General features: G+C 52.5%; 1 non-coding gene across 1 annotated transcript; it reads left to right on the forward strand.

Annotated features, from left to right (window-relative positions):
• Positions 1-1,397: 1,397 nt before the first annotated feature.
• LOC117130853 lies at positions 1,398-1,503 on the forward strand. Its single transcript, XR_004454122.1, has one exon. It is a non-coding gene; the product is annotated as a small nucleolar RNA R71 (small nucleolar RNA).
• Positions 1,504-16,402: the final 14,899 nt, after the last annotated feature.

The following is a 16,402-nucleotide window of genomic DNA, read 5'->3' on the forward strand; positions in this document are numbered from 1 at the left end:
TAATGTCCTCCTCGGTTACCTTTGTTTCTCTGAAGAACATCCACAACCGGTGTGTGAAGTAAGCTTCATCAAAAGGTTTTTCGATTGGGATTCTGAGGACTCGTTTAGTGAAACCATCCATCTCCTTATCGTTAGCTTCCCTCTTAAGGTTTTTAGGAATCTTCTCCTTTCTTTTCCTTAACCTCCTCCCTTCAGATTCTTGTTCTTCTTGAACAGATTCTGTTGAACTATTTAAAGGGTTGGGTTTTGGTTCGGGTGGGTTTGCTAATGGTTTAGGTGGTGGTCTGAGTTAATTGAAGTAATCATTATCGAATGAGGGTAACCACACTCGGTATGTCAGAGGTGCCTGTCGATCGATGGGAGGTGTGTTGTGACGATAGACGTCGGGCTCACTCTGTCGATCGATGGTTGCCTTAACCGATCGATCGATTTTTTCATAGAAAGGGGAGGGTGGGTGAGGATGCTTAGCTGCAAATTCTTCATGAGTTAGAATTCGAACCGCATTGCATTCAGTCGAATTGGCAGACGACGTCGATTGATGACTGGAGTAATCCGTCCATCGATCTTCATCATGGTCTGTCGATTGATGCGAGTTCATCGACATCGGTTGACACCATTGGGATCCGCCGAGACTCATGGAGCTTTCGATTTCGAAATCTCCTTCCTCAAGGTTTTCATTTCTCACCACTTGCCAAAATTCATCATCTATGATGGCATTTACGTGGTGTTTCCTTTTGTCGGCTCCTGCCTCTCTAGCAAAAGTTTCTTGCCTCTTTATAGTCTCGCCCGTCTGAATTACTTGGGTTTCAAGTTTTCTCACCTGAGTCCCTAAGGTCTCGATTTTGGTGTTCAGATTGTTGTAGGCAGAGTCTACCTTACCGTTGAAATCCACGGTGATTTGTTGTTGTCCCAACAGTACTCGATCAAGCATTTCTTCGATCTTGCTTTCCTGAGTCTGGGGTGGTGGATTTTGATAGTAAGAGTTCGAGTAGCTCTTGCTGTTGTTGAAGGGTTTTTGAAATTGTGAACTTTGGTTACTTCTTTGGCCATTTCCAAATTTTTGGAATCCGGTACCTCCGATGTAGTTCACATCTTCTTCTCCTTCTGTATCTGCTACTTCTCCTTCAGCTGAACAGACTTGCTTCCTAAGAAGCTCGTGCACCACATCTAACTTAGCTCTTACTTCGTCCATCTGTTCCTTCCCGATAGAGGCTACAGACTTCTTCCGTTCAGAGTCAATGATTTTGGTGCTGCTGCTGGTAGCAAGGTTTTCGATAAGTCTCACAGCTTCCAATGGATTCCGAGTAGTGAAGTTTCCTTCACTCGCCGTATCAAGAGCCATTTGATACTGTAAGGCGAGACCTCAGAAGAAAGTGCTTAGCAGCTGCACTTCATTAAATCCGTGGTGTGGACAGTCTCGCTGGAAAAACCTAAATCTAATCCACGCATATTTGAAGGACTCTCCAGCCTTTTGCGAGAATGTGGAAATTTTGTTCCGAAGTTCTTCAGCGCGCGCCTCATCGAAGAAGTTTCGTAAGAAAGCATTCTTGATGTCGCTCCAGGATGTTAAAGATCCTGTGGGTTGCTGCCTAAGCCAGTGCATCGCTTCTCCATTCAGCGTGTATCTGAAGAGCTTGCACAGCAGGTAATCTTCAGGGACTCCTTCCATCCGAATGGCAGCGATTGGATCCTCAAACTGTTCCAAATGGTGCATAGGATGCTCGTGCGGTAACCGAGAGTAGGGTATCTGCGACACGAGAGTGTAGTATTGAGGCTTCAGCTCAAAATTCTGCTTCTGGATCTCCGGAAGTCGAATCCCTGATCTGTTGGAATAGTACTCATCTGGGCGATTGTAGTCGGTCAGTGGTTTCGATTGAGCGTCCTCATCTACAGGTTGAGCAGCTCCTGTAGCATCAGCATCAGGGATTACAGTTCCCTGAGCATCTATTTTCTGACCTGTTGCATTACGCAGATGACCGGCCTGGTCATACAGGTTTCCGTTCTCATCCTGAGTTAGAATAATAATGTTTACCATTTTTGACGACACGATATCTATCGACGTACGCCATGTAGTATCAATCTTTGTCGAACGACTGGGATCGATCGACGATGACGGTCTGGTGTTGGTCGACGGTTGGTTGTGCGTATCGATCGACGACGAAGTGGTTGCATCGGGCGATGTGGAACGTTGACCTCTACGGATGGTGCGTTCCAAATGAGCAGGATCGTCTGAGAACAGCAAGTCTTTCTCCTTGTTGCTTCTGGTACCGTTGGGCATGCACCTGAAAAGACAAGAAAAAGAAAGATTATTAGAAAAGGGGGTAAAGAAAAGAATAAGAATTAATAAAACTAAATCTAATGGCGATCAAAGCTCCCTGGCAACGGCGCCAAATTTGATACCACTCAAATTACGCTAAGGAGTGTTACTCTCATCAAAAGAGGTTCAGATGTAGTACTTAGGGATCGAATCACCCGAACAGTCCATGGGAAGGGTCAGCATGCTGAGTCCAAGGACCAAGGTGCTGATATGTATACTGATGGACAGCCACGGACGTCCTGTGTGTGCTGACAGAAACACACGGAGAGCCACGGACGTCCTGTGTGTACTAAACAGACAGCTCACGTGGGCCAAAATCACCTGAACAGTCCACGGGAAGGGTCAGCGTGCTGAGTACAAGGACCAACGTGCTGATAAGTGTGCTGATGGACCGCCACGGACGTCCTGTCTGTGCTGACGGACACACACGGATGGGCTGTGTGTGCTGACGGACAGCCACAGACAGCCACAGACGTCCTGTGTGTGCTGCCGGACACCCACGGACGTCCTGTGTGTACAGAACAGACAGCCCACGTGGGCCAAAATCACCCGAACAGTCCACGGGAAGGGTCAGCGTGCTGAGTCCAAGGACCAACATGCTGATATGTGTACTGATGAACAGCCACGGACGTCATGTGTGTGCTGACGGACACACACGGACAGCCACGGATGTCCTGTGTGTGTTGACAGACAGCCACAGCCGTCCTGTGTGTGCTGGCGGACACCCACGGACGTCCTGTGTGTACTGAACGGACAGCCCACGTGGGCCAAATTCACCCGAACAGTCCACGGGAAGGGTCAGCGTGCTGAGTCCAACGACCAACGTGCTGATATGTGTACTGATGGACAGCCACGAACGTCCTGTGTATACTGACAGACACACACGGACACACACAGACAGCCACAGACGTCCTGTGTGTGCTGACGGACAGCCACATACACCCACAGCCGTCCAGTGTGTGCTGGCGGACATCCACGGACGTTCTGTGTGTACTGAATAAACAGCCCACGTGGGCCAAATCAGCCGAATAGTCCATGGGAAGGGTAAGCGTGATGAGTCCAAGGACCAACGTGCTGATATGTGTACTGATGGACAACCACAGACGTCCTGTGTGTGCTGACGGACACAGACGGACACACACGGACAGCCACAAACGTCCTGTGTGTGCTGACGGACACACACGAACACACACGGACAGCCACAGACGTCATTTGTGATCTGACGGACACACACGGACAGCCACAGACGTCCTGTTTGTGCTGACAGGCAACCACGGACAGCCACTGACAGCCACAGACGTCCTGTGTGTGCTGGCGGACACCCACGGACGTCCTGTGTGTACTAAACAGACAGCCCATGTGGGCCAAAATCACCCGAACATTCCACGGGAAGGGTCACCGTGCTAAGTCAAAGGACCAAGGTGCTGATATGCGTACTGATGGACAGCCACAGACGTCCTGTGTGTGCTGACGGACACACACTGATAGCCACAGACGTCCAGTGTGTGTTGATGGACAGCCACGGACAGCCACAGACGTCCTGCGTGTGCTGGCGCACACCCACGGACGTCCTGTGTGTACTGAACAGACAGCCCAAGTGGGCCAAAATCACCCGAACAGTCCACGGGAAGGGTCAGCGTACTGAGTCCAAGGACCAAGGTGCTGATATGTGTACTGATGGACAGCCACAGACGTCCTGTGTGTGCTGACGGACACACACAAACAGCCACGGACGTCCTGTGTGTGTTGACTGTCATGCCCCCAATCCTAAGTAGGATTGTTGGGACGGCCATGGTTCGAGGAAATGTGCAAGTCAGTATTAGGACATCAAGGCAAGCGTTCCATGGTCGAGAAAGAAGGTTAAGGACATAAGGAAACTTAGACTTAACCTTATACAAGCTAAGAGACAGCTAGGACGAGTAAGACGGTAGCTGGACGAAGTGGACGAGTAGCTAGGCCAGCTCAATGAAGTTAGCTTCAGTTCACTCCAGCTCAGTCCCTACTAAGTCAGATCCACTTGCTGGACTACTAGCTCACTCAGCTGAGGCAGCTGAGAGTCAGCTCATCTCAGCAAGTCGGACTTTCCGGGCTTTAGGCCGATGGTCCGGGTCCGGGTCAGTGGCGGGCTGTGAGGTCCGGCCATGAGGCCATGGGCTGTTGGGTCTTTGGACAAGGCCTTGGGCTAAGTCCAAGAGGCTTGGGGCGTGGGTTGGGCTTATGACCGACCCCAACCCCAATCAGAAAGGGCGAAGGGATGCAAGTGGCCGAAAGGGGACAACCCTTGGCCGATGGTGCCCATTCGCTAGCAAGTCGTGCCTGTTCGTGGGGCAAGACTTACCCCCTCGTTTTCTATAAATATGGGGGCTCTCTGGTCGATTTCATTATCCAATTCCAGAGTAAAATACTCAGAGAAAAACGTAGAGAGAATAAAAGAGAGGAAGGGAGAGTTCCGGCCAAGAGAAAGGCCGATTGTGGTGGTGTTGTGTTCCGGCGACTCTGATCGTTTATGAACTAACTCCGGTCAAGAATGGGAGATCAAGACAAGGAGAAGAGCATGGAGAACCCAGACGTGGTTCACAAGGTATGTGATGGGCCGTGGCTCCATCAGACCGAACGGACGGTCCATGCGACCGCACCGCGGCTCTGCTCGGTTCCTAAGTCCCATCCGGCTCTCCTTATATGTTTCAATTCGTTTCTCTTCTCTTCTCTCTGGTTAAACACGAAAGGTTGTGTTGGTTGAGTCCAAGGGACACGTCCCTAGGCTTTGGCCGAACGTAACCAAACCGCTAGCGTAGACACGGGTCGGTTAGTCGGATGACCCGATCGCACCAAGACTGGGCGGTTAGGACGAAAGGTTGGGAATGACCCAAAGGGCAAGAGTTGTCAAGAGTCATGAGTGTCCAAGAGGCACAAATGGCCAAAGGGTGCATGTTTCCAAACGGTGTCTTTCGGGACAGGTTAGGACCGATCCTTATGGATCAGCCTATGGCTTGTCTAGTTAGGACAAGGTCACGGTTTGTCTAAGCCAAGGTAGAGTCACAAGGTCTGACCGGTTGCTAAGCCTTCCGGATTAGGCTTGAGGCTTACTCGGCCGATTGGATCCAGGCCTAAGGCCGGATCAGGTAAGGGAGTCCGTTGGGCCATTGAGCCGGACTCCATTGGCCGGTCGCACCTAGATTCTATCCGGTTAGACGGATTGGTCTTTGGGGACGATCCGGATCTGTTCGTGTGTTCTGTTTATCTATTCTGGACTATCTATCTGATTCTAAGTCAAGGGGTGGTTGGTTGAATGACTTAGGATACGGAACTAAGGAGTGTTCTGGTCAAGCCAAGGAGCCGTGAAGGCTCGGTCAGTGAGAGGCTGTGTAACGTGTGGTTAGATGATGCTAGGGATGAACTAGTGATTGTCTATGAGACTGTTAAAAAGTTGTGTATTGAATCTCATGTTTCTAAGTAATACAAAGTTTATACATTGTTATTCCGCTGTGCAATCTATTCCTTTGTTTATGAACCTCATATTCGAATATGACTTAGTAACTAAAAGACTTAAAATGGATCAAACAAGCAAAGAAATTAATAAGTAAGCCTGCGGACACCATCAGGTCGAGAGGCCAGGGTTCTGTGTGTGCTGGCGGACACCCACAGACGTCCTGTGTGTACTGCCGGACAGCCCACGTGGGCGAAATCACCCGAATAGTCCATGGGAAGGGTAAGCGTGATGAGTCCAAGGACCAACGTGCTGATATGTGTACTGATGGACAGCCACAGACGTCATGTGTGTGCTGACGGACACACACGGACAGCCACATACGTCCTATTTGTGCTGACGGGCAACCACGGACAGCCACAGACAGCCACATACAGCCACAGACAGCCACAGACGTCCTGTGTGTGCTGGCGGACACCCACGGACGTCCTGTGTGTACTGAACAGACAGCCCACGTGGGCCAAAATCACCCGAACATTCCACGGGAAGGGTCACCGTGGACAGCCACAGACGTCCTGTGTATGCTGACGGACACACACGGACAGCCACGGACGTCCTGTGTGTGTTGACGGTCAGCCACAAATGTCCTGTGTGTGCTGGCACCCACGGACGTCCTGTGTGTACTGAACGGACAGCCCACATGGGCCAAAATCACCCGAACAGTCCACGGGAAGGGTCAGCGTGCTGAGTCCAAGGACCAACGTGCTGATAAGTGTACTGATGGACACACACAGACATCCTGTGTGTGCTGACAGACACAGACGGACACACACAGACAGCCACAGACCTCTTATGTGTGCTGACGGACACACACGAACACACACAGACAGCCATAGACATCCTATGTGTGCTGACGGACACACACGGACAGCCACGGACGTCCTGTGTGTGCTGACGGGCAACCATGGACAGCCACAAACAGCCATAGACGTCCTGTATGTGCTGGCAGACACCCACGGACGTCCTGTGTGTACTGAGCAGACAGCCCACGTGGGCCAAAATCACCCAAACATTCCACGAGAAGGGTCAGCGTGCTGATTCCAAAGACCAAGGTGCTGATATGTGTACTGATGGACAGCCACGGACGTCCTGTGTGTGCTGACGGACACACACGGATAGCCACGGACATCCAGTGTGTGTTGATAGACAGCCACGGACACCCACAGGCGTCCTGTGTGTTATGGCGGACACCCACGGACGTCCTGTGTGTACTGAACAGACAGCCCACGTGGACCAAAATCACCCGAACAGTCCACGGGAAGGGTCAGTGTGCTGAGTCCAAGGACCAACGTGCTGAGATGTGTACTGATGGACAGCCACAGACGTCCTGTGTGTGCTGACGGACACACACGAACACACACAGACAGCCACGGACGTCCAGTGTGTGCTGCCGGACACCCAAGGACGTCCTGTGTGTACTGAACAGACAGCCCACAAGGGCTAAATCACCCGAATAGTCCACGGGAAGGGTCAGCGTGCTGAGTCCAAGGACCAACGTGCTGATATGTGTACAGATGGACAGGCACATACGTCTTGTGTGTGCTGACGGACACAGACGGACACACACGGACAGCCACAGACATCATGTGTGTGCTAACGGACACACACGAACACACACGGACAGCCACAGACGTCCTGTGTGTACTGACGGACACACACGGACAGCCACGGACGTCCTGTGTGTGCTAACATGCAACCACGAACAGCCACAGAGGTCCTGTTTGTGCTGGCGGACACCCACGGACGTCCTGTGTGTACTGAACAGACAGCCCACGTGGGCCAAAATCACCCGAACATTCCACGGGAAGGGTCAGCGTGCTGAGTCCAAGGACCAAGGTACTGATATGTGTACTAATGGACAGCCAAGGACATCCTGTGTGTGCTGACGGACACACATGGATAGCCACGGACGTCCAGTGTGTGTTGATGGATAGCCACGGACAGCCACGGACGTCCTGTGTGTGCTGGCAGACACCCACGGATGTCCTGTGTGTACTGAACAGACAGCCCACGTGGGCCAAAATCACCCGAACAGTCCACGGGAAGGGTCAGCGGGCTGAGTCCAAGGACCAACGTGCTGAGATGTGTACTGATGGACAGCCACAGACGTCCTGTGTGTGCTGACGGACACAGACAGACACACACTGGCAGCCATAGACGTCCTGTGTGTGCTGACGGACACACACGAACACACACAGACAGCCACGGACGTCCAGTGTGTGCTGGCAGACACCCAAGGACGTCATGTGTGTACTGAACAGACAGCCCACGTGGGCCAAATCACCCGAATAGTCCACAGGAAGGGTCAGCATGCTGAGTCCAAGGACCAACGTGCTGATATGTGTACTGATGGAAAGGCACAGACGTCTTGTGTGTGCTGACGGACACAGACGGACACACACGGACAGCCACAGACGTCATGTGTGTGCTGACGGACACACACGAACACACACGGACAGCCACAGACGTCCTGTGTGTGCTGACGGACACACACGGACAGCCACGGACGTCCTGTGTGTGCTAACATGCAACCACGGACAGCCACAGACGTCATGTGTGTGCTGGCGGACACCCACGGACGTCCTGTGTGTACTGAACAGACAGCCCACGTGGGCCAAAATCACCCGAACATTCCACGGGAAGGGTCAGCGTGCTGAGTCCAAGGACCAAGGTGCTGATATGTGTACTGATGGACAGCCACAGACGTCCTGTGTGTGCTGACGGACACACAAGGATAGCCACAGACGTCCAGTGTGTGTTGATGGACAGCCACGGACAGCCACAGACGTCCTGTTTGTGCTGGCAGATACCCACGGACGTCCTATGTGTACTGAACAGACAGCCCACATGGGCCAATATAAGCCGAACAGGCCACAGGAAGGGTCAGCGTGCTGAGTCCAAGGACCAAGGTGCTGATATGTGTACTGATGGACAGCCACAGACGTCCTGTGTGTGCTGACGAACACACACGGACAGCCACGAACGTCCTGTGTGTGTTGACGGTCAGCCACAATCGTTTTGTGTGTGCTGGTGGACACCCACGGATGTCCTGTGTGTACTGAATGGACAGCCCACGTGGGCCAAAATCACCCGAACAGTCCACGGGAAGGGTCAGCGAGCTGAGTCCAAGGACCAACGTGCTGATATGTGTAATGATGGATAGCCACGGACGTCCTGTGTGTGCTGACGGACATACACGGACACACACGAACAGCCACGGACGTCCTGTGTGTGCTGATGGACAGCCACAGACAGCCACATACGTCCAGTGTGTGCTGGCAGACACCCACAGACGTCTTCTGTGTATTGAACAGACAGCCCACGTGGGCCAAATCACCCGAATAGTCCATGGGAAGGGTCAGCGTGCTGAGTCCAAGGACCAAAGTGCTGATAAGTGTACTGATGGACAGCCACAGACATCATGGGTGTGCTGACAGACACAACCTGACACTCACGGACAGCCACAGGCGTCCTGTGTGTGCTGACGGACACACACGAACACACACAGACAGCCACAGACGTCCTATGTGTGCTGACAGACACACACGGACAGCCACAGACGTCCTGTGTGTGTGCTGACGGGCAACCATAGACAGCCACGGACGTCCTGTGTGTGCTGGCGGACACCCACAGACGTCCTGTGTGTACTGAACAGACAGCCCACGTGGGCCAAAATCACCCGAACATTCCACGGGAAGGGTCAGCGTGCTGAGTCCAAGGACCAAGGTGCTGATATGTGTACTGATGGACAGCCACAGACGTCCTATGTGCGCTGACGGACACACACGGATAGCCACGGACGTCCAGTGTGTGTTGATGGATAGCCACGGACAGCCACGGACGTCCTGTGTGTGCTGGCAGACACCCACGGATGTCCTGTGTGTACGGAACAGACAGCCCACGTGGGCCAAAATCACCCGAACATTCCAAGGGAAGCGTCAGTGTGCTGAGTCCAAGGACCAAGGTGCTGATATGTGTACTGATGGACAGCCACAGACGTCCTGTGTGTGATGACGGACATACACGGACACACAATGACAGCCACGGACGTCATGTGTGTGTTGACGGTCAGCCAGAAACGTCCTGTGTGTGCGGGCGGACACCCACAGACGTCCTGTGTGTACTGAACGGACAGCCCACGTGGGCCAAAATCACCAGAACAGTCCACGGGAAGGGTCGGCGTGCTGAGTCCAAGGACCAATGTGCAGATATGTGTACTGATGGACAGCCACGGATGTCCTGCCTGTGATGACGGACATACACGGACACACACGGACAGCCACGGACGTCATGTGTGTGTTGATTGACAACCACAGACAGCCACAGACGTCAAGTGTGTGCTGGCAGACACCCACGGACGTCCTGTGTTTACTGAACAGAAACCCCACGTGGGCCAAATCACCCGAATAGTCCACGGGAAGGGTCAGCGTGCTGAGTCCAAGGACCAACGTGCTGATAATGTACTGATGGACAGCCATAGACATCCTGTGTGTGCTGACAGACACAGACGGACACACACGGACAGCCACAGACGTCCTGTGTGTACTGACGGACACACACGAACACACACGGACAGCCACAAACGTCCAGTGTGTGCTGACGGACACACACAGACAGCCACAGGCGTCCTGTGTGTGCTGACGGGCAACCACAGACAGCCACGAACGTCCTGTGTGTGCTGGCGGACACCCACGGACGTCCTGTGTGTACTGAACAGACAGCCCACGTGGGTCAAAATCACCCGAACATTCCACGGGAAGGGTTAGTGTGCTGAGTGCAAGGACCAAGGTGCTGATATGTGTACTGATGGACAGCCACAGACGTCCTGTGTGTGCTGACGGACACACACGGATAGCCACGGACATCCAGTGTGTGTTGACGGACAGCCACGGACATCCTGTGTGTGCTGTCGGACACCCACGGACATCCTGTGTGTACTGAACAGACAACCCACGTGGGCCATAATCACCCGAACAGTCCACGGGAAGGGTCAGCGTGCAGAGTCCAAGGACCAACGTGCTGATATGTGTACTGATGGACAGCCACAAACGTCCTGTGTGTGCTGACAGACACAGATGGACACACACGGACAGCCACAGACGTCTTGTGTGTGCTGACGGACACACACGAACACACACGGACCACCACAGACGTCCTGTGTGTGCTGAATGGACACACATGGACACACACGGAAAGCCACGGACGTTCTGTGTGTGCTGACGGATACACAGGACAGCCAAGGACGTCCTGTGTGTGCTGACGGACACACACGGACACACACATACACACACAAACAGCCACAGACGTCTTGTGTGTGCTGACGGGCAACCACGGACAGCCACATACGTCATGTGTGTGCTGGCGGACACCCACGGACGTCCTGTGTGTACTGAACAGACAGCCCACATGGGCCAAAATCACCCGAACAGTCCAGGGGAAGGGTCAGCGTGCTGAGTCCATGGACCAACTTGCTGATATGTGTACTGATGGACTGCCACGGACGTTCTGTGTGTGCTGACAGACACACACGGACAGCCACAGACGTCCTGTGTGTGCTGACGGACACACACGGACACACACGGACAGCTACGGACGTCCTGTGTGTGCGGACGGACACACACGGACACACACGGATAGCCACAGACGTCCAGTGTGTGTTGATGGACAGCCACGGACATCCTGTGTATGCTTGCGGACACCCACGGGCGTCCTTTGTGTACTGAACAGACAGCCCACGTGGGCCAAAATCACCCGAAGAGTCCACGGGAAGGGTCATCGTGCTGAGTCCAAGGACCAACGTGCTGATATATGTACTGATAAACAGCCACGGACATCCTGTGTGTGCTGACGGACACACACTGACACACACAGACAACCACGGACGTCTTGTGTGTGCTGACGGACAGCCACGGACGTCCTGTATGTACTGAACAGACAACCCATGTGGGCCAAAATCACCCGAACAGTCCATGGGAAGGGCCATCGTGCTGAGTCCAAGGACCAACGTGCTGATATGTGTACTGATGGACAGCCACGGACGTCCTGTGTGTGTTGACGGACACACACGGACGGCCTTTGTGTGCTGACGGACAGCCACGGACAGCCACAGACGTCCTGTCTGTGCTGGCGGACACCCACGGACGTCCTGTGTGTACGGAACAGACAGCCCACATGGGCCAAAATCACCCGAACAGTCCACGGGAAGGGTCAGCGTGCTGAGTTCAAGGACCAACGTGCTGATATGTGTATTGATTGACAGCCACAGACGTCCTGTGTGTGCTGACGGACACACACGGACACACATGGACAGCCACGGACGTCTTGTGTGTGTCGACGGACAGCCACAGACGTCCTGTGTGTGCTGGCGGACACCCACGTACGTCCTCTGTGTACTGAACAGACAGCCCACGTGGGCCAAAATCACCCGAATAGTCCACGGGAAGGGTCAGCGTGCTGAGTTCAAGGACCAACGTGCTGATATGTGTACTGATGGACAGCCACGGACGTCCTGTGTGTGCTGACGGACACACACGGACATACACGGACAGCAACTTTCCTTAGTTTGTCAGCGTAGTGCTTTTGTCTGTCATGTGCGGCCCTCATCTTGTCCTGCACGGACTTGATCTTCTCCGTGGTTTCCTCCACGATCTCGGGGCCTATCATGCTGCGTTCCCCTACTTGGGTCCAGCATAACGGTGTCCTGCATGGTCGTCCATACAAAGCTTCGTCCGGTGACATGCCTATACTTGAGTGGAAGGTGTTATTGTAGGCGAACTCCATTAACGGCAAATGCCGTTCCCAGGAATCGCCCCAATCGAGGACACATGCTCGAAGTATGTCCTCCATCGTCCATATAGTTCTTTCCGACTGCCCATCCGTTTGGGGATGATAAGCCGTACTCATGTTCACTCTTGTTTCTAAAGCTTTTTAAAAAGCTTGCCAGAAGTGAGATGTGAACCTCGAATCTCTATCCGAAACTATACTTGAGGGTACTCCGTGTAGCCTCACAATCTCGTCAATGTACTTACTCACAATCCGGTCGACTCCATCAGTCTTTTTGATGGCCAGGAAGTGGGCAGACTTGGTCAGTCGATCCACTATTACCCAGACAGCATCATTCCTATTCCTGGTCGTGGGAAAACCGGTCACGAAGTCCATCGTGATGTGATCCCACTTCCATTCCGGAATAGGTAGACTATGAAGCAGTCCACTCGGAACTAGTTGTTCAGCCTTGACGAGTTGACAAGTAGGACATTTGGCCACCCATTCGACCACATCAACCTTCATCCATATCCAATGATAGTACTGTCTGAGATTATGATACATCTTGGTCACTCCAGGATGGATCGAGAATCTAGACTTATGAGCTTCTCTAAGGATCTCGTCCTTCAAACTCCTATCATTGGGTACGCTGATCCGACCATGAACTAAGATCGTACCGTCCTTGGCGATTTGATACTCAGTCAGGTCGTTCCGAGCAACCGTCTTCAGGTTCTCATCCTGATCTTGGGCCGCTCGGATCCGGATCCTGATCTTGGTCCATCCGTCCCGTTCAAAGCATTTAAACGGATGAAACGTCCCACCTCATCCTGCTCGTCCGTTCTGCTACCGGCCGCTACATCTTCTCGTTTCCGGCTCAAGGCGTCAGCCACAAGGTTGGCCTTGCCCGGATAGTAAGTGATGTCTAGGTCTTAGTCGGCCACGAACTCCATTCACCTCCTCTGCCTTAAGTTCAACTCAGGCTGGGTTAATATATACTTCAGACTTTTATGGTCTGTAAGTATCTGGACTTTGGCCCCATATAAATATGATCGCCAAATCTTTAAGACGAACACTACCGCAGCCATTTCCAGGTCATGGGTGGGGTAGTTTCCCTCATGTTTCTTCAGCTGCCTTGACGCGTAAGCAATGGCCTTCCCATGTTGGGTCAACACACAACCGAGTCTAGTGATGGACGCATCCGTGTAGACCACATAAGGTTGGTCTGCCTCCGGAAGAACCAGGACGGGTGCGCTAGTTAGCATATCCTTAAGTGCGGAGAAACATCTCTTACACTCGTCAGACCATGTGAACTTAACGTCCTTCCCAGTCCACCGTGTCATCGGCTGAGCCAAGCTTGCGAATCCCTTCACAAACTTTCTATAGTAACCTGCCAGCCCTAGGAAGCTTCTAACTTCCATAGCACTGCGTGGTCGAGGCCAATCTTTGATTGCCCTGATCTTCTTTGGATCCACTGAGACGCCCTGGTCAGAGACAATATGGCCGAGGAACCCAATACTCTTTTGCCAAAAACTGCACTTGCTGAGTTTAGCAAAGAGTTTGTGGTCTCGTAATCGTTCCAGCACAGCTCTCAAATGTTTCCGATGAGATTCCTCGTCCTTGGAGTAAATCAGGATATCATCAATGAAGATTATCACTGATTCATCCAAGAAGTCCCGGAACACGCTGTTCATCACTTTCATGAATGCAGCAGGTGCTTTGGTCAGACCGAACGGCATCACTACGAATTTGTAATGGCCGTACCTGGTCCTAAATGCTGTTTTTCTAATGTCGTTTGGCTCTATAGGAATCTGATGATATCCCGAGGCCAAATCAATTTTTGAAAACCACTTAGCTCCTTTCAGCTGATCCAACAGCTCGTCTATCCTGGGCAACGGATACTTGTTCTTCACAGTTACCCTGTTCAACCCTCAATAGTCGATGCACAGACGCATGCTACCATCCTTCTTTTTAACAAAGAGGACTGGTGCACCCCAAGGGGAGCTACTTGGCCGTATGAACCCCTTGTCAAGCAATTCTTCCAATTGCTTCTTTAGCTCGGCCATCTCGGCCGGAGTCATTCGGTACGGTCTCTTTGACAGCGGAGCTGTCCCTGGTTCCAGTTCAATCAGGAAGGGATCAGACCTATTAGGGGGGACACCCTGTAGCGACTGAAACACATCCTGGAACTCGGACACCAACGAATCCTCGCGTGGGTCTAACAGAAAACCAGAACTGTCAGGCTCTGTAGTTGTAATTGTAGCCAAGAATGACTGACAACCCTGTTCCAGCATCCGAATCGCTCGAACTGCTGAAACCACTACTTTCTCTTGAGCCTGACACAGACCTTGGTACTCTACCGGGTGAAGTCCATTCTCCAATTGCACACGACCCTTATGGCAATCGAGAGTGGCTCAGTACTTTCCCAACCAATCCATACCTAAGATCACTTCTTGATTCTTTAGGTGGACACATACCAGATTCACAGGGAAGACCTTTCCCTTGATCTGTACTGGGATATTCGACATGAGACCTAGTGAGTTCATGGCTTGCCCACCAGCCGCCCTCACTATCCCAAAATTATTACCAGCATCCAGACAGAACAGACCCTTTCCGACCAGTCCCGGACTCACAAAACTATGTGTAGCCCCTGTGTCGAAAAGCACGTGGGTTTTTAACCCACCGACCATGAGGGTTCCTATCAGAAACCCCCATCAGAATCCCCTAGACCACATTCTAGGTTCTAAACCAAGCATTACTACTTGAATGTAAAAAGATAAATTTAGAAATTACCAGAGATCGAATCAAAGGATCCGGAAGTTCCGTCTTCTCGTGACAGTTCATACACCCGCGGTGTTGTGGTTGGTTTTCCTTGGGACGCCTTTCCTGAATCTCCACGGCCCTTCCCCTGACTTCCTTGCAGCTTGGGACACTCCGATTGGAAATGTCCTTGCTGGCCACAATGGAAACAGGTCATCTGGCCGCTTCTACCAGACTGGTTCGGTCGAGGACAGTTCTGAACCCCATGGTCCATGCTGCCACAACGAACACAAGCCCCCTTGGCCTTCCAGCACTCACCCGGATGGTTCCGTCCACATTTGGAACACGCAGGTCGGCCACCAGAGGTCTTACTTCCGTCCACCTGGTCCCATTTTCTCTTTTTATCATTAGTCTTGCCCAATGGGCCAGACTGTGGCTTAGCCTTAAGCTTAGCTTCCTCAGCCAAGTTAGACTCCAACAAAGCCACCCGTTCCACCAGTACTCCGACGGTGTTGAAAGTGCAGATCGAGCAGTGGGTCTTCAGGTCCGGCCTTAGGCCTCGGATGAACCTACGGACCTGGACTGCTTCGTCCTCCAGCTCTCTTCCAACAAACCGTCTGAGTCGGTTGAACTCTTCTTCGTACTCCCGTACGGTCCTGCGGCCTTGGACCAGATCTAGAAACTTAGATTCCAGACGATCCCAAGCCTCAGCAGGAAAGTATTTGCGGTTGAACTCAATTTCAAAGTCCGCAAAACTTGTGAGACCTCTGTTGGTGCGCTTGTCCACCGCAAGCCACCAATTATGCGCGTCCCCTTCCAGGAAGTGAACCGCAATGCCCCGTCTGTTATCCTCTGGACAACGAGTTGATTGAAAGTTTCGGACTAGCCTACTCCTCCACTCATCTGCCACAACCGGGTCGGTGCTATCTGAGAATTGCTTTGTACCCAATCTGGATAAATGTTGAAGCAATCTCAGATAGTCAACCTTCTTTACAGACCCTTCCGGTGGATCGATCTCGATCACCTCAACCGCGTCCACAGTTGGACCCGTAGCAATAGGTGTAGCCTTAGCTACAGGT

This window comes from Brassica rapa, unplaced genomic scaffold (assembly GCF_000309985.2).
Source record: "Brassica rapa cultivar Chiifu-401-42 unplaced genomic scaffold, CAAS_Brap_v3.01 Scaffold0720, whole genome shotgun sequence".
Lineage (NCBI taxonomy): Eukaryota > Viridiplantae > Streptophyta > Magnoliopsida > Brassicales > Brassicaceae > Brassica > Brassica rapa.